This window comes from Diadema antillarum, unplaced genomic scaffold, assembly GCF_040938485.1.
Source record: "Diadema antillarum isolate AM-2024a unplaced genomic scaffold, OU_Dant_1.0 seq00001192_RagTag, whole genome shotgun sequence".
NCBI lineage: Eukaryota > Metazoa > Echinodermata > Echinoidea > Diadematoida > Diadematidae > Diadema > Diadema antillarum.
Genome location: NW_027271989.1, coordinates 715,436 through 733,102, shown reverse-complemented (window position 1 = coordinate 733,102; position 17,667 = coordinate 715,436). Strand labels below are relative to the sequence as shown.

Sequence of the window (17,667 nt, the reverse complement as noted above, 5' to 3'; positions counted from 1 at the left end):
CATTTTTCAACCAAGTTTTTTGACGTAATGCCGACGTCGTATGGAAAAATGGAGGGCACACTAACGATAGCCCAAAGTCTCAGCTACAACATACTAAAATCTGGGAAGAATTCACCGAAGCATAAGTGAGCTAGTGCTCGAAAAAGAGAGTCATGTCAATTTTCACTGCCAGAAAAACTGCTTTCCCATAGAGATAACACGTAAACTGGTCAAATTTTACAAGGATACTTTCAATCCATTTTTACGAGGTGATGACGTTATCCAATCAAAATGTTGTTTTTACAATAATGAAAGAACATTTCATAAGCTACAACATACTGAAATCTGGGTGAAAATTGGCGAAATTAAAGTGAGATACGCTCGAGTGAATTTGAAATTTGATGACATCATTTAGACAATTTACTTTTTTTACTTTATGAAGAAATTTGATATCTTTTAATCATTTTGTCAGCATAGCCAGCCCATGAAATGACATGTACAACTCATCAGCTTTCAAAATATGTAAAGAAAATGGGGGGTCACCGTTCATCCTGACGAGTAAAATCGGATTTAAAATCATCGGTTTTTTGGCATAGTTGCACTGTATATCGCCATTGACGCGCGCGCGGAATTTCAACTTTGACGGGCCCGTATGACGTCATATTGAGTCGGATTGACTTGAAACTTGGTAGAAATACACCTTGACATTTCAGACATCCGATCCGTGTGAAAAAAATTGGAAATTTCTATTGCATATGAGCTTTGCGTGCGTATATGCGCGCGCGCGTACGCGTCCGTCCGATTTTTTCAATTTTTCAAAAAATGCTCCAAATGGTCTGAAACGTGTGCAAAAAAATTTTGAGCTCGATTTGAGCATACAAATATTTCAACGCGCGCGTACGCGCACGTTTTAAGGTATAGATGAATTTTGAGAATATGAGCAGAATGCGTTTGATTTGAACTTTATGTGACGTAAATTTCATTGAAAAACTCCATTCCATTAATGAGATATGACTGAGAATGTGTTTTCATATAATGACGTCATAGTGACGTCACGGTCAACTGATCACTTTGATTTTAGTTCGATTGCCGTCTTTGGGACACGATACATACATGGTGTAAGTTTGAACTTGATAGGCATAGCACTTTCTGAGCTAACCTCTGCACAACTTTTGGGGAGAAATAAAGAAAGAAGAAGAAAGAATCCGTACAGATACAGAAGGTGATCCGAGAGGATACTCGGATCACCTAAATATTGTGACAACTTGCTGTGTGCAGTGTGTGTGTGTGTGTGTGTGTGTGAATGGCACGCGGCAACTTTATAAATCTTTTTACAAAAAAAAATCATGATGCAACTCACCACAGTAGGTCCATACATTTGGATACCCAGGGGTCACCTTTGATTTTTTTTCACTTTTTAAAATATTTTGTCCCAGGCAGTGTTTGTAAACATTGGCAAATAAAACTGATCTTAAAACCTTTAATAATTCCTGTTTGTGAATGCAGCTGACATCTGATATGAAAATAATCTATCACTCCCTTCTTTTGTACAGACTTTCGGCTACTGTCCTGTCTTGAGGCAATAGGCTATGTCAAAGAAATAAATTGGACGAAATTATCTGCTCGCTACACACTGTCGAGTGCTCAGTCGGGTACGATACCCCATGATGTGTTCTGAAAGGAGGTTCAAGCTCTAATTGCCATCCAGGGCTAATGTTTGACAAATACAGATTGATGGTCATGTCACTTTGAGATGAAACTCAAAGCAGAAGATAATAGGGTTGACATACATACAAAGGCTGTGGTCTCTGATATTGATGGTTGAATGGATAGTTCACATTCTATTTATACATTGGCATTTAGAGCGCTCCACGAGCGCTCCAGGAGCACTCCCTAGCCCCTCTGAACTCTGTAAGAACAGGCAGATGGGACCTAGAACACTCAAAAGTTACGCCCCTCTCAAGCCTATGCTCAGGAGCACTCCTTGTAAGCACTCTAAACTCTGTATTTAAGCGGTCACCTATGTTTGGAGCACTGTGGAAGTGGCATGCAGTGAGCGCTGTTCAAGGACAAGTTCACCTTCATAAACATAAGGATTGAGAGAATGTAGCAATATTAGTAGAACAAATCATTGAAAGTTTGAGGAAAATCAGACAATCCGTTCAAAAGTTATGAATTTTTGAAGTTTTTGTGCAGTACCCGGTGGATGAGAAGACTACTGCAGTGTATGAATAACTTAGATGTCACATGCGTACAACGATATAAGGAAAATATAAGGAGAATTTCACAAAATTCCATCTTTTGAAAAAAGTACACATTCCCCTGACTCGTTACCGATAAATGTTATGGGTAATATTATTCCCCCTGCCTTTAGAAAGAGGCAAGTCAATTGCTCTTTTATTATGCGAAAAAAAGTGAAAATATGTTGAATTTTCTTTTATATTTTCTTTATACTGTTGTACGCATATGACTCACAAGCTGTAGTAGTCTCCTCATCCAGCCGTTCCAACACAAAAATTTAAAAACTTCATAACTTTTGCATCGATTGTCCAATTTTCCTCAAACTTTCACTGATGTGTTCTACTAATATTGTTGCATTTTCTCAATCCTCATGTTTATGAAGGTGAACTTGTCCTTTAATACAGGTTACTGTGCATACAGTTTACATGCTAGAGGTTCCCCAGCACTCAAAGGCCACCATCACAGTATCGTCCCTCTCACCCACTCCATGTGTGGTCTCTACAAGTGGACACTCACTATATGAACAGACATGGACTCACAGAAGGGCATATTAGTCTAAGCGCTTGAGGAGCGCTCCTGGAGCTGACTGTGTATAAATGGGGTAGCAGACACTTGGGTCACTTCAACTACTCTATGGACGGGAAGTCATATCTTCATGCATCCAAATCAGCTCTTTCCGATATAATGCCCAACAGCAGGCAAAGTTTTATCTTGTGGGCTGAAATTAGAGAACCACTGATTATCCTGTTGACCAAGGACTCCTGCTGTTTCCTAATGCAAAATAAATACTAAAATCATCATTCAAAATCTTGGAATTTTATGGCTCTTCCTTTCGTTACAACTCTGAAATCCAGAATGCCATACTACATGAGGCTTTGGATCATACACTTTATGCAAAGTTTTCATTTTCTGCTGTCTTCTTTTCACTGATCCAGCAGCACTCATTCCTTTCACGACTTGATTGTAGGCCTAATCCTTTTACAAGCAACATCAAGTAGTGAAATAATATGCTCATTACAACTGAACATTTTTTGATAAGATCCAGTGTCTAAATAAAGTGGACACATTTTTGCTGACATGACGGATTCCCATTTCTCCTGATCAATTCCCATCCTTAGAGCCGGTGTCAGGCAATACCAGCGGCCACTAGACTGCCCCTCCACCCACTTGCTTTGTTGTATATTTTGCTTCCTTTCCAGGAAGTACCTAATCTAATGCTGTACCTGGTACTGACACCTGCACTTCAACTCTTGGACTGAGGAAGAATTAATGATTTGGGTCAACTGTCAAACTGAACATAGACATGTCATTTCCTACATGCTTCCTACTGGAACAAATCAGTGGGGGGGGGGGGGGGGGAGGGAAAGCACTGACCCCTTCCCCTCCAATACAGTTGCTGTGATTGCATATTCAGATACAATGTGAATTAAAGCAGAGAACCCTAACGACCCCTATCAGGCCTACCAAATAATTGTGGTCTTCAAATAGGATTCCCCTCGATAACATCAGTCCCTTACAGCATGAGTGTGTACAGCAGAGCTCGTAGGCACGACTGTCCCAGGATGTGTTCTGCTCGAATACTCCTCAGGGCTGACTATCCATGGTTTAGCAAGACACCTCATTCTACTTCACAACCACAAGCATTCTGCGACCTTGCTCCTTCATCCATATCTCCACTGACGCCACCATAGCAAAGACCGCTTTTGATTGTTCAGAGAAGAAGCAAATAGCCTACACTCTGTATGAGCACTTAAGGATAGGAAAAGTTCCTTTAAATTGCTCTCAAACTGAGGCTAAAGCACTCTGCTAGTATGAACAGGTTCTGAGTCTGACTGTGGATGAGCTGAATACTTTTATGATTTCATAGATAACAACATAGTGATCACTCCTCCAGCCCAACATAATAGAACTATGAAAAGGCCTCAAACAATGAACTACAGATCATATCGGGATGCAATTATCTGTTGGGGGGGGGGGGGGGATAAGAGAACACTCTATCTGATTATCTTCTCTTGTCCATATGACAATCAGCAATCAAACGTTCAGATTGACACACATCACAAGTGCATTATCAATTTGCCCCTTCATTAATTTTATCTACATATTTGCAAAGCAATCACTGGCTTTGATATTCTCAGATAATTCATATCTGGAGAAGAAGCTGAGCAACTAAAGCTGACCTTTTGACCAAGTGTTTACTGTACAGATTGTAGCACAAGTGTAAATTCATATAGGCCTATGCCTTGTGGTATTGTTTTTTCCACAATTTGTCTAATGTTTGCACATTTTTTACTTTCTTCCCATTAATTTATAAACAGTATAATAATGTCAACTACTATTGACAAGTAACAACAGATCAATCAGTTGTGTTATTTTCATATGAAGGCATCATAGTAACTGTCAGATTTTTCTTCCTAACTTAAAAAACAAAACAAAGCTATAGTGTACATATGTATTTCATCTAACTACCATTTGGACTTGTCCTTGCTATATAACACCATTTGTACAAAGGATCAGGGCCTACTACAATGTAACTGGTTTGTTCTATAATGGTCACTATGCCAGAAGTGGCATGTGTAGTGCACTGCACATACAGTATGTTCAAGTTTCCCCAAGTGCAAAGGTTACCATGACAACAGATGCACTTGCATTACAATTCATGTGGTATCTGGTGGTATTGGTGTATTTGTGTTCATATTATGCTAAATCGCACAAAAGTCTATCATATTTCACCATTAATGTGAATGCACCTAGTTACACATCTCTCACAACTTTGTGTGTGATATTGGCAGGTGGTGACACTCTAGATGGATCAACTCAAAAAGGGCATTTTATAGTGCTTCAGGAATGCTCCTCTGCCTGACTTTGTGTATTCTAAATTGGGTATTTAACAAAAAAAAAAAATCTACCCGAAGAGCAAAGGTCACTTAAGGTCACAGAACTCTACAAGCCACACATGCAAAGACTCCATGAGCCTGTTTAATTTTTTGCAACTCGTTAAACACTGGAAGAGAAGTTGTGCAATAAGCATTGTTCTGTCCATCTAAAAACAAACAGGCCTGAAAAAAGTTCAGGTCAACCAGTCAGAACTTCTCCAAATCAGTGCCCATCTGGGAGGAAAAATATTTGTTTTTATCCTCTGTGTAGCACTCATAGAAATGCTTGTACAAATGCACACACACACACACACACACACACACACACACACACACAAAGGTTGTAGACTGGTAAAATGCCAGGGCTGTCACACACCCTACAGTGGGTAAATAAAGTACAGAGAAGGCTCCGAACTGAAACTAATATCAACATGTGGTGGACATATATTTGCACAGTCCGTCCCAGCTGACCCTATCAACAAACAAACCTGGCACAAGCAGGTACAGTCTTGTACTGGCCCAATCCATGCGACACACACATTATACCATGGATTTGCGAAATCTGTAATCAGACATACATTTTCAGTGCAGAATGTATATAATTTACTAGTGTGAGCACATTCAAGTATGCATACTACAAATTTTGTAACTACATTATTAAGAGCTTGCAACCAAAAGGTGCTAAATCCATTGAAAAATGATTGATTTAGTGCCTTTAGGAAGCATTGTTGTAAAAGCACTGGCAATGATGTAGTTTATAGATGATCTGCAGGACCACAGCACCCAGACTTTTCTCTTCCTATTCAAGATAGGCCTACATTGATGTACTATGACTGACCTTGTCATGTAATCTAGTAAACCTGCAGCTCACACAGGTGGTTTCCTCTTGCTGTGACAAGCAGCAGTATACACTGTAAAGGTCTGCTCATCTGGTGCACTGTCAACAAGCATGAACATTAAACCAGGTGGCATATGTTGTAAATGTAAGCATACATTGTAGTGTATGGCTTGGGCAGTACAGCACAGGCTGATAAAGCCAATGAGGCTATATACAGCAGTGTAGAGTCATTCACTTCCTTCACTGAGTTTGCCAATTAAACCATATCAAACATCACGATGCACAATCCCACAGACAGACAGACAGGCAGACAGACACACACACATGTACACAGGGACTCATTCTTTTAGTTGGGGGGGGGGGGGGTGGGGAGGGGTGGTCAACTGTTCATGAAATCATGATACCAAGGCTTGACTGCTGGGGAAGAATGCAATTTACTAGATAACAAGGTGCATTTTTTATATCACACACACCTGCATTCCAGAGGTGAGGTCAAGTAGGGCCTACTGTATTTAATGCACTCTTAAATTTTGTTTTTACAGTTTGTATACACACCCTTAGCCCCTCAACCATTGCTGGATGCTCAATAAGAGCAGAGAGCGCACCCTAAAATAATCTGCACCAGCCATGGGACTGCTTGAATTGATCACAAAGCTTTACTCAAAGCACATACGCAAGTGCTGCCTGTCTATGATCTCTTCTTGTTTTCTCTTGTTTTGTTTTGTTTTGTTTTGGGTTGGGGTTTTTTTTTTTTTTTTTTGGGGGGGGGGGGGGGGGGTGCGGCGATGAGAGAGGATGAAGGTTGGGGTATCTAGCTAAATTTCGGCATCCAGCAACTAACATTCTAGAGAGAGGATGGGGGGACATGATATCACTTGTCAACAGGGTAACCAGAAGAAAAATTCAATTTGGGCTGTCTGATGGCTGCTGGGCGATGGTCTGATGCAAACTCCTGTAATGTGATACAATCGCCCATGATCAAAGAAAGAGGCCAAGGCAAATGGGAAACGGGAAGTCATTTAGAATGATGCCCGTGCCCACATGCAACATGTAAAAATAGCCTGGAAAGCTATTTCCACTTGATAGCGCCATCAAGACCGTGACTGCGTACAGCAGGGGTAGGCTGCCTCCGCTTCGACTGAGGCTCCACATCTTGAGCACAACATGCCTGTGGAAGACTGGAGCTAATCAACATGGCACTCTCAAAAAAGTCTGAGTAACAGCGTGTGCCTCAGTTTGGGGGCCTATCATGCATAATGTTATTACCTCTTGTGAAAATATTGAGAGAGGTTTACAAAAACAAACACTGAAGTACCAGTAAAAAACAAACTTGTAAAGCCATCAATCGGTATTTTCCATGACATTATGGACATGGGCAGACAGAATTACATGTACAACTGTAATAATGTGCCATACTAGTGTACAAATTTATGCAGCAGTGTGCATTTTGTGGATGTACTCTTACGGTGGTTCCACATATATGTAATACCCATTCAACTTCTTCTGAATACAACATCACCATAAGATTTCATTTGCATGCATTTGTATGAGAAAAAAAAATAACACTCCAGTTGTGAGTAATAAGATTCACTTTACTGAAGCATTTTTAATTTTAAGCTACGTTTAAATGAAAAACTTTTTTTTTTTAATAAATGAATACTAATAGTATTCATTTATCCCATAAGTTTTTCATTCAAATGTACCTTAAAATTTGCTATAAAATATAAAAGACTCTAATTGAAAGGGGAATTATGCAGACCCTAATATTTTGGCTTTTTTTATTGTTAATCAGGAAGAATTTTTAATGCTTATTGCCATTGTGCACCTAGACCCCGTTTACGGTGCCGGGCTGGGCCGAGCCCGGGCCGAGCCGCAGCTAAGCCCGGCCTCAATTGCGGTACTCGGCCCCACAATTTTGTCCGTTTACAGTGGAGGGCTCGGCTCGGGCTTTTCATTCAAACCTTTCAATATTTTGTCGTACACATTGTAGTGACGCTCTGCTTGGAAACAAACGATTATTATTGGGAGTACGCCAGTCGCAATTTGGCACCGCATTTGGCCCAGTTTGCGTTTACAGTGAGAAAAGGCCGGGCTCGGCCACGGCCGAGACTACCTCCAGAGCTTGGCCAAATGCGCAGCCGATTTTGGTACCACATTTGGCCTTTTGCACGTTTACAGTGAAATAGCCCGGCCTTTTCACTCACTGCAAACGGGGTCTAAAGCCATAATTATCTAATTTGAACTTAGACACATCTTTACTAGTACTTACTTAAAACGCAATCTACCATTTCCATCTTGACTGTGAAGTGTCTTTCCAATGTGCAATATCACATTGGTGTCTACCACTTCCTCATATAAACATGAGGAAGAGTGGGAGAAGGAAAAAAAGAGTAAAAAGTGTGAGAAGGAAGGACAGAGATGGAGGAGGGAGAGAGAGGGAGAGGGAGGGAAGAAAGAGAACAGGGGGTGGGGAGAGAGAGACAGGGAGACGTGAGAAGGTAGGGCAAGGTCAGGGGCACATACACACAAAAGATAGCTGATGCTTAAACAACATACCAAGTGCAGTAAAAAGGGGGGGGGACAAATGGCTTCTGGCTCCCAAGATATGCTTGCCATTAGGGAAGAAGGACTGGAAAAGAGGCCGATTTCTCCAAGCACATTTCACTCTCACCATTGTGGCATGCCAAGCTATTTAGCGCTACTGGCTGTACAATTTAGCTCACAATAGAGTTCAGCGGCATAGGTCACATCAAACTCCCCCATGACACCCCCCCCCCCCCCCCCCCCCCCAATCCCTAACCAGTCAGAGACTTTCAGACAAGTGACTGCATAGCAAACACACAGTGCTCAATACTGTTACTACTGCCATTCAAGCCTACTTTTAGCCTCTATAGAAAAGAAATCTTGCATCCCCACATTGAAGATAAGAAGCAGTCCAAGTGCAATAATAGGATCAATAGGGCATTTCCATCTGTGTATTAAAGTTTGCAATGTCATATTACCTAAATCCACACGCGGATCTTCAGAATTGTGTAAAATTGCATAGGCCACTGTTGTGAAAAGTCCTTGCAATGCAGGTGAATGCAAACCTCTTTTTCCCACTATACATCCCCATACATTAGACCTTTTTTTATTCTTCTTTTTTTTTGTGCCCCAAGTATGTCCATGACTTACAATTGTACGTGTATAGTAGTATACTGCTTGAAAGGTATGGGATAACAAGGCTACTTTATTGTATGCCTGTCCATTGTAACACAATCCTGAAGCTTTAGTGACCAGGCATCTTCTTTTTGACCCGTTGAGGACAGTCTGATTTTGCTACAACACACATTTCTTATAGACACCTGCCCGAGTATACTCGGGACTCATCCTCAACAGGTTAACAAAAAGAAAGATGGCAATAGAAAATGTGTATCAATATATGATCTCCTTCCACTGATATTCGTCCTCTCAGTTTTCATGCTTGGACTTCAAGGTTAGCCACTGCACACTTGATCGAAGGCACAAAATATTGCAAGTGCAGTATGTAATTGAATGAAGCTGCATACTTTTGCAAACAGTTCTTTAGAATCATTGAAACACATGCCGTGTATCCATGCTTCAAAGCTCAACCCTGGAATTTATGTTACAAACTAAAGCTGAATACCATTGTGAAACAGTCCTTTAGGTTTAACTTTACACAGAATATTCATGCTTCAAGCTCACCCTTGGAGCTCATAGAAGAATCCTGACATTCCATGAATGGTTTTTGCTTTCACCAGACCTATCAGTATCATGGCTACATCCCATGCAGTTCATATTTCCTACATTTCTCTGATCATTGTAATAACCCCACTAAACGAACAAATGTGTGAATCCCTGTGTGAGTCACCAATAATACCCTACTCATATTTCGTTCCATGAACATCTAGAATTGACCAGAAGCCCTTAGATCTAGCCAGAAATATAAACCATCCTCGGTTCATGTTGTCCCATTTTTCATTACACGTCCACCTCCCCATCCCCACACCCTCAAAACATTATTGCATGTGTACATGTGTGCCAACTCGAAAGGGACATCATGGATACAATCTTGAGTATCCATGGAGATCTCTATTGGCCCATTTTGGAAACGATGCAGTATGCTAATTGAGGGGGCAGGATTTGTCAATGGTCGACCAGTAGTCTTGCATAAGGAGACCACTCTTGCCAATCATATTCTCAATGTGCAAATCGCAGCGCACGCTCAAAGAGAGATTCTACCTTTAAGCAGACCTCCTTGACCCATCAGCAGTTCCAGAGGATAGTAAATCAATGGAAACTTTAATCAACAGTTCCATAGCTGACTCATGGTTTGTCTCACAAAAAAGGGGAAAAAGTCCACCGAGATACAATCAGATATAAGGAGTTTGTGATTAACAAGTAGTGCCCGATTGTCTTGCAGTCGTTTTACTGCACAGTAAATCACTTGCTCTGGATATCTTCATGTCGAGATCTCTGCACAGATACAGTATTAGGTGGCTGAAATTGAAGTAGCAGCTTCGAACTGCTTTCCTAATTCATTTTCTACTATTGTAATTTGCAACCAGACACATGACTGAACAGCACACAGAAGACAGATCACCAGAGGAATGAAGCCCCCGACAGTTAGAATAAAATTCAGAGTGATTCTACATTCACTTTACAATGATACTATATTAATGTAAAAGCAGCTAATTCAAAAAAGTAGAGTGTATGAGCAAAATTCAGAGCAAAATTTAGGCAAGACAAGTATATATCTTACCCAGCATGTTGGCAGTGGCATCATACAGCTGCGTAGTTGCCACAGTGTGAATTAGTAGGCTACATTATGTACAGTAACATAAAAAGGGGTGGGGAGGAGGGGGGCTTTATCAAAACTTATCAAAACGGCCATTTGGTTGTGTGAGCACTTCTATACTTATCCTACATGTGAACAATGTATAATCTATGTTTATCTTTGCTTTGAAAAGGCACCCCCCCCCCCCAGTATTAAATGTTTGGCAAACATATGTCAATTTCTGTTTACATTTAATACATGCTTAATCAGATTATCTGGGGTATCCAAATATAGACTCTGGGAAATACCACAAAACTGCAGGATATAGATAGATCCATATAAGCTCTACTGTGGACTTTCCTGACTTAAAATTCTCAGTCAGACATACTGAATACAAACATAAACATTACGCACTGATCTTTGCATGTCAGTTTGTTTGTCTCTTTCTTACTTTCTGCTGGTAAACACTTCAGTCTCCTTGTATAAGATACAATTTATGCACAATTTCATATTTGAATTATACAATCTCTTTAAATTCCAGTGAGATTGTCCCGATAAGATTCCAAGGGTTTTTGGCAAACTTCAGGGGTCATGAAAGCAGTGCCTCAAAAAAAATTATGGACTGAACTTAAACATGTAACCCTTCCGAGGAAAGGCTAGTCCTCTTGTAGATCTGTAGTGTCAATCTCATACATGTAGTAACTAACCTTTAGAACTCAGTTAGCCAGAGTAATACAGCTGTAAACCAATGTCACAACAAACTAATTTTACCAGGCACTAAACATATCAAAAAATCTGATATTTAATATCACTAACTGTCATTACAGAGTTCAAGCCTGACAGTCTTAAAACTTAATACCCGGTATGCATATGAGTCAGACTTAAGATGCCGCACAAGGAAAAAAAAATACTATCATTCCAGATGAATATCAAATTGTTTTACTGAATATCATTCTTTTACTAAATGTTGAAATGGGAACATTGACAACATATTCAAAGGCCAATTCAGTTTTGTAAGATATAGAAAGGTAAATTGAATGTGTATGAAATACATCTCGGCTTGTATTTTCTAACCACCCCCCCCCTAAAAAAAAAAACACACACACACACACACACACACACAAAACACAAAACTAATATGGCCTTGCCGTTCCATTCTTTGTCTTGCCACATAATGGACAGCAAGCATACTCTATGGGCAAATTCTCCAATATTTGTGAATAAAAATGTACCGGTATCCTTGAAGACATTCTTAATAAGGTGAAATATTCTTTCACACTTTTTTTTAAAAGTTAAAGGCACACCTACATTGTACAGTACCTTGACTGATGAGGTATTGTAAAACAAGGAATGTTCGCATGCATTCTAATTTCGCGAGCGCCAAGATTCGCGAAATTAAAATGCACACAAAAGTTCTTGTCTACACTATATGCATTGAATGCCAGTGGCAATTCGTGAAAATTTCATGCGGCAAAAAAGGCCGCCGGCTCCAATTTGCGAAAATTTCATGCCACGAATATATCATGTTTTCCAGTATTAATTATGAAATTACCTTTAACTATAACTAAAAACACCATACAGTGAAAAAAATTGACAAGTCTGAATGTTCCTCAGTTATATAAACAGTAGAAGCTAATACTGTCGTGTTAATAAGTTATGAAGTGAATATTCAAATAGAGATCTGCTTGATACAAAACATAAAATATGCAAAAGAAGAAAAAAAAAGAATGCGTAAAGAATCTGGTAGGCCTATATTTCCCAACTTCTAAACTCTTGGGGTACTGTGTAGTGTCCCTTTTCTAACATTATAATAGCCACAGAGAAAACCATGCATAATCCACCTTCTGGCTTCAAATTACTGTTTGTTTGTTTGTTTGGTCAGTTTTTTGTGACTGGGGGGAGGGGGGGGGCACAATACCTGAAGCATCCACACAATAATAACACATTGTATGTATATGCTTGAATGTAGAGAGTGTAGGCCAAGTTTAGTCATTCTGATTCTCTGTGGAATTCTCAGCTCAGATTTCTATGCACTATATTTCAGTGATGTTCCTTCAACTACAGGTGGTGTACATGTACACACCTTTGGATCTGAAGAACACATTATTCTTTATTTTTTCTTTTCTTTTCTTTTCTTTTGTTGTTGTTGTTGTTGCAAGGAACAGCAGTTTATCATTGGTTAAATGATATCAATAATACCTTCATTCAAATAGACAAAATTGGTCAGTCTTGTAAAAGTTGTCAAAACAGAGGTCTACTCACTGTGACTTTTCATTCCTACAAGAATGATAGAGACAACACCTGGATTTGGGTGCAATATTTGTTCAAAAAATGACACATTGTATGTATATGCTTGAATGTAGAGAGTGTAGGCCAAGTTTAGTCATTCCTCTGTGGAATTCTCAGCTCAGATTTCTATGCACTATATTTCAGTGATGTTCCTTCAACTACAGGTGGTGTACATGTACACACCTTTGGATCTGAAGAACACATTATTCTTTATTTTTTCTTTTCTTTTCTTTTCTTTTTTGTTGTTGATGTTGCAAGGAACAGCAGTTTATTATTGTTTAAATGATATCAATAATACCTTCATTCAAATAGACAAAATTGGTCAGTCTTGTAAAAGCTGTCAAAACAGAGGTCTACTCACTGTGACTTTTCATTCCTACAAGAATGATAGAGACAACACCTGAATTTGGGTGCAATATTTGTTCAAAAAATGACAGATTTTAAAGTTAGCCTGTTGACAGTATCAAGACAAGGTGTCAAAATGTATGCCATTGCATCAGATCCCATGGCATAAACAGTAAAGCACAGGATAAACTCAATGTAACGTGTATTACCCCTTCCTGCATAGGTCTCACCCACTAAACTGAACTAGCAATATAGCATGACAGTTTGCTGTGACACGTCCTGTTGCAGTAAGGGGAAGGGGGGTAAAAACAACAGTGTGGTTTCAATAGGTGACTCACGTTTGAAATGCAGCACGCAAGAAGGCTGGGCCAGTGTTTATATTCCCACAATATTCACTTATTCCACATCATAGAGGATTTCTACACCAGCATACAAGAATCCTGTGGGTAGGGAACACTAGCTGTACCCTTGTGCCATCCAGTGTTCTTGGACAGTAAGGAGGCAGCACCATACGGAAACACCGAAATTTCTTGCCAGCTGGCATCTGTTATGCGTGATCCAATGGTGAAACCGGGCCTAGCCAGCCCTGTAGGCTGTAGCGAAAGTGCCACATAGGCAACTTACGTAGGCACACAGGAACCCTTGCTCGCAGTAAACTCTCGTCTCTGCACACACAGGCTCCGCTGACATCGAGAAATGTCATGTTAGCACTTTCTTAACACATTTTCTTTACTTTGACTGTCACCCCAGGAAAATAATATGCAGTTTCTAATGATGATTGCCTCTTCCATAACCACAACATATCACGAAATGAAAGTTTGCTTACCTTTACCTAACGAAGAAACGAAAAATCTGGACTTTTTCTGGAGACTCGGAATGTTTATGCAGAGGACGTCCGCCATACTTCAGTAAGTGCGCATGCGTAAATTAAATAGCCATCGGCAGCTCGGGTACGTACGACGGGTGTACGGCTCATTTCTGCACCCCTCTCCTCTCCCTCCCTCTCTCTCAAACAGTTTTATTTCCAGAGAACAGTGAACTTCAATGGTTGTACCATTACAGACTCCGACCACGTTTACAAATCGTCCAAAATAGTCTGCTTTCGTATGTCCTGTAGCTCTTGCGGCGAGTGTAAGGAAGAAGCAAAAGAGGAAAAGAAATCATTGGTGTCTGCGATTCTGGTTTACCGGATAACTGCCAATTACGTAGGCCTACCAGTATTCTAATACTAGAATGGGGAATTGAATTGCCTTTTTTGGTATTCAGGTAATTCATGTTTTTAATGTGTTCTCAAGGGTGTGTGTCATAATTGTTTAAATGTTTGTGTGCGTTTTAATTGTATGTTCGACGCGTTTGAAGGTACGTTGAGGGAAAAAAAAAACTGACGGGAATTTCCAGATTAAAAAAAAAAATAGATGAATTAAAAAAAAAATGAAGCGTTTCCACTGACGCAGGCCTATATTTAGGATTGCGAGTGACTCGACTACCAGTACCAACCTACACGATGAGTGTGTGAACTACTGTAAGTATGCTTACATTAAAAAAATAATCTGAATATTGTGCACATTCAATGACTTTGTAGGAAATAAAGGGGGGGGGGGGTACCATTGACCCCGACCACCCACCCCATTCCCGACCGGTAGCGCCACAGGCTGATTTCGTTTTCAACGGGTTAAAAATGTTCCGCGGCCTGTGTGTGCGTTTGAATGAGGAAAATGCAATAGCGATGAGAAGACGTAGGTTGCACAGACATTCATGAAAGTGGGATGAAGGATGGTACTCAATTTACATAGCCTTGGTTCGCCTCTATTTTATTTATCCTGCGTAGTCAATGGGTAAAGTTTGCGATTATTTTCTGCTTTTTGTTGGAAGCATTCACAGGTGTTGAGGAGAAAAGAAAGGAAAGTTAGGCGGGTCAGGAAATTATTCACAAGAGGAGAGAGAAATTTTTATATGATATTGATTTTCATATTGTTTTTTGTTCACTGCTCAAAAAGTTTTGGAAAGAAATACTTTATTACTTGTTTCATATTATTATCAATGAAACTGCATCGCATTTTTAAAGAGCATTTAAAAAAAAGAATATTTGGTAATTAGTGCCCACATGCATTTTTTTTTTTTTTTTTTTTTTTTTTAGGGGGAGGTGTTGTTTATTACAAGAAATTTCATCGTATATCTGTTTGGTGTACTTTCTAAGAGGAGAGATGTTTGGCATATGTGAATATTTGTACGTTATTTAGGCCTATTTGAACATTCACATGGAATGTTTGGCGTAGGCCTACTCATTGACATCAGATATTAATGTGTTGTTTTGTTTTGTACAGCGGATTTGAATAAAATGAAAAGTTGCAAAAAAAAATAATATACCCGTAGTTACGGAAGTTATTTCTGATTTAACCATTTCTGTGGCAATGTGCATACAAGTCTATCGACTGGTAATTAATGCGGCACACAGAGGATTAATATAGCGAAGAATGATACCACGGCGATGAGCGACATAGGGAAAACCCCTAGTTTCAACTTGTTTTGATTTCTAAAAGAATGAAAAACTGCACAAGTACCAATTAAAGATATGACTCCGTTAACCTGGTGAGGTGCTCTTCAGTTTCTTCTCACAAAGTCTGCACTCTGTTTCAGTAATATTATGTCACAGAAGTCGGACTGCGAAGCAATTTATTAAAAACATCACCAGAACCAGGATTTGTTTGCACTCGACTCCACATCCACCGAGTGCGACGATAACCAATCACCAAAGTCGCACACAATACGCAATCATCGGAAAGTCGCACACTGTACGAGAGTACCAAGCTTTCCCAGCGGAGGAGCGAAAAATAGCTTGCTCTCAGTTGAAGGTGTTTGTCTCCCTCATTGTTCAACTCCCTCACGCGACTGTCGAAAATACTGAGCCAACCAACTACGAGATTCAGTCGGGGAAAGTTGCGTACATGTTTTTCACTCGCTAGCCAGACTTGTTTATTTGTGAAAATTTCTGTCTTTCATGTGCGTGACGTTTAGATGTGATCACAACATGCCAACAAGGGGGGTGGGGGGGGGGGGAGGGGGTGATGTGAGGGGATGAGGGGGTGAGGGGATTTGATTGGACAGACAGAGAAATATACAATTTACCATTTTCCAGATGTTTCTGCGACAAACGCGGTGCGTTATCAGGCCAGCGTTTTCGTTATCACCGTTATACTAAACATAGCCGTCTGTGTTTTTCCGCCATAATAAAAATGTTTGTGTGGCATGATTTTCCACAACTCCCCGTCCACTTCCGATATCATGTATATAGAACAGCCGTAACAGACTTTTATGGCGGTAGATATCTGTTCGGAAAACTCGTTACATAGGATTATAGGATGAATCTCTCTTCACACTTTCCAGAATTTTACGCACTTCTACCGCAGAGGTCTATGCCTTTTATAGTGCTCTTGGTATCCACGTCCATGCTCAAAAAAAAAAAAAAAAATCATTGGGTTTGTAGTGGAGTTAAAAATTTTGAAACTTTCAATCTTTCTGTTAATGGGAATAGGTTTTTGCTTGTGTATATAATACATAAAAATCTAAGTAAACAGAATTAAGAATTCCTAGATATCTTCATGACAGTTCTGTTGTCCTCAGTAAAAACCTCAGGTTGAGACCAACTGAATGTAGAGAACGTTCAACATGATCATAATTTTTACCTTGACGAATGCACGCGGTAGATATGACTTTAACACAACTACGTAAATTTTGTAATACTCCATAACACGACCAATCATCGTCTAACCAAGTGACCGTCTGAATCACGTGACCTTGACGTCACTCACTATTGACGATTTCACGCACCATGATATGCATGATCAAAATATTGTTGCGATACATGGTCTTGAAAGAATGCAAGTGAGAGCGGAAGTTGAAATTTCATGATACGAAATGCATGGTCCGGTGCGAGACGATATTTTTTTTCAGGTTTATTGTTTCGGTTTCAAAACAACCAAAATGATTATATCTCCATGTTTTCAAAGCAGGTGATCAATATATTTGCTTTCACTCTTCGCAACGCAAGTCAAGCCTCACGATTTATCGAAATCGAGAATCAGCTTTTATAAATCATTCTGTATTCGCTAGTTGCTTGTAATTTCTTGCATTGTCGCCCAACTTTATACGCAAGCGTTAGAACTGATTATGATGTCTCCTTCAATGAAGATGCAGAAATGGGTTTTGGGATGTCGAAATTGGTTCCATGACATTTGCCCCGGCGACAATTGCTCCCATGAAATATATGCATTCTGAGCCAAACATTAATTCTACCCACAAACATAACCCTAACCCTAATCCTA

General features: G+C 39.8%; 1 protein-coding gene across 1 annotated transcript in view; it reads right to left on the bottom strand.

Moving 5' to 3' along the window:
• The window catches only part of LOC139744598 (uncharacterized), an 85,151-nt gene extending 70,727 nt beyond the window's left edge, over nt 1–14,424 (bottom strand). Inside the window, exon 1 of the mRNA XM_071655028.1 lies at nt 14,172–14,424. The gene's annotated coding sequence lies outside the window, so the exon portion shown is untranslated. The remainder of the gene's footprint in view (nt 1–14,171) is intronic.
• Between the last annotated feature and the right edge of the window lie 3,243 nt (nt 14,425–17,667).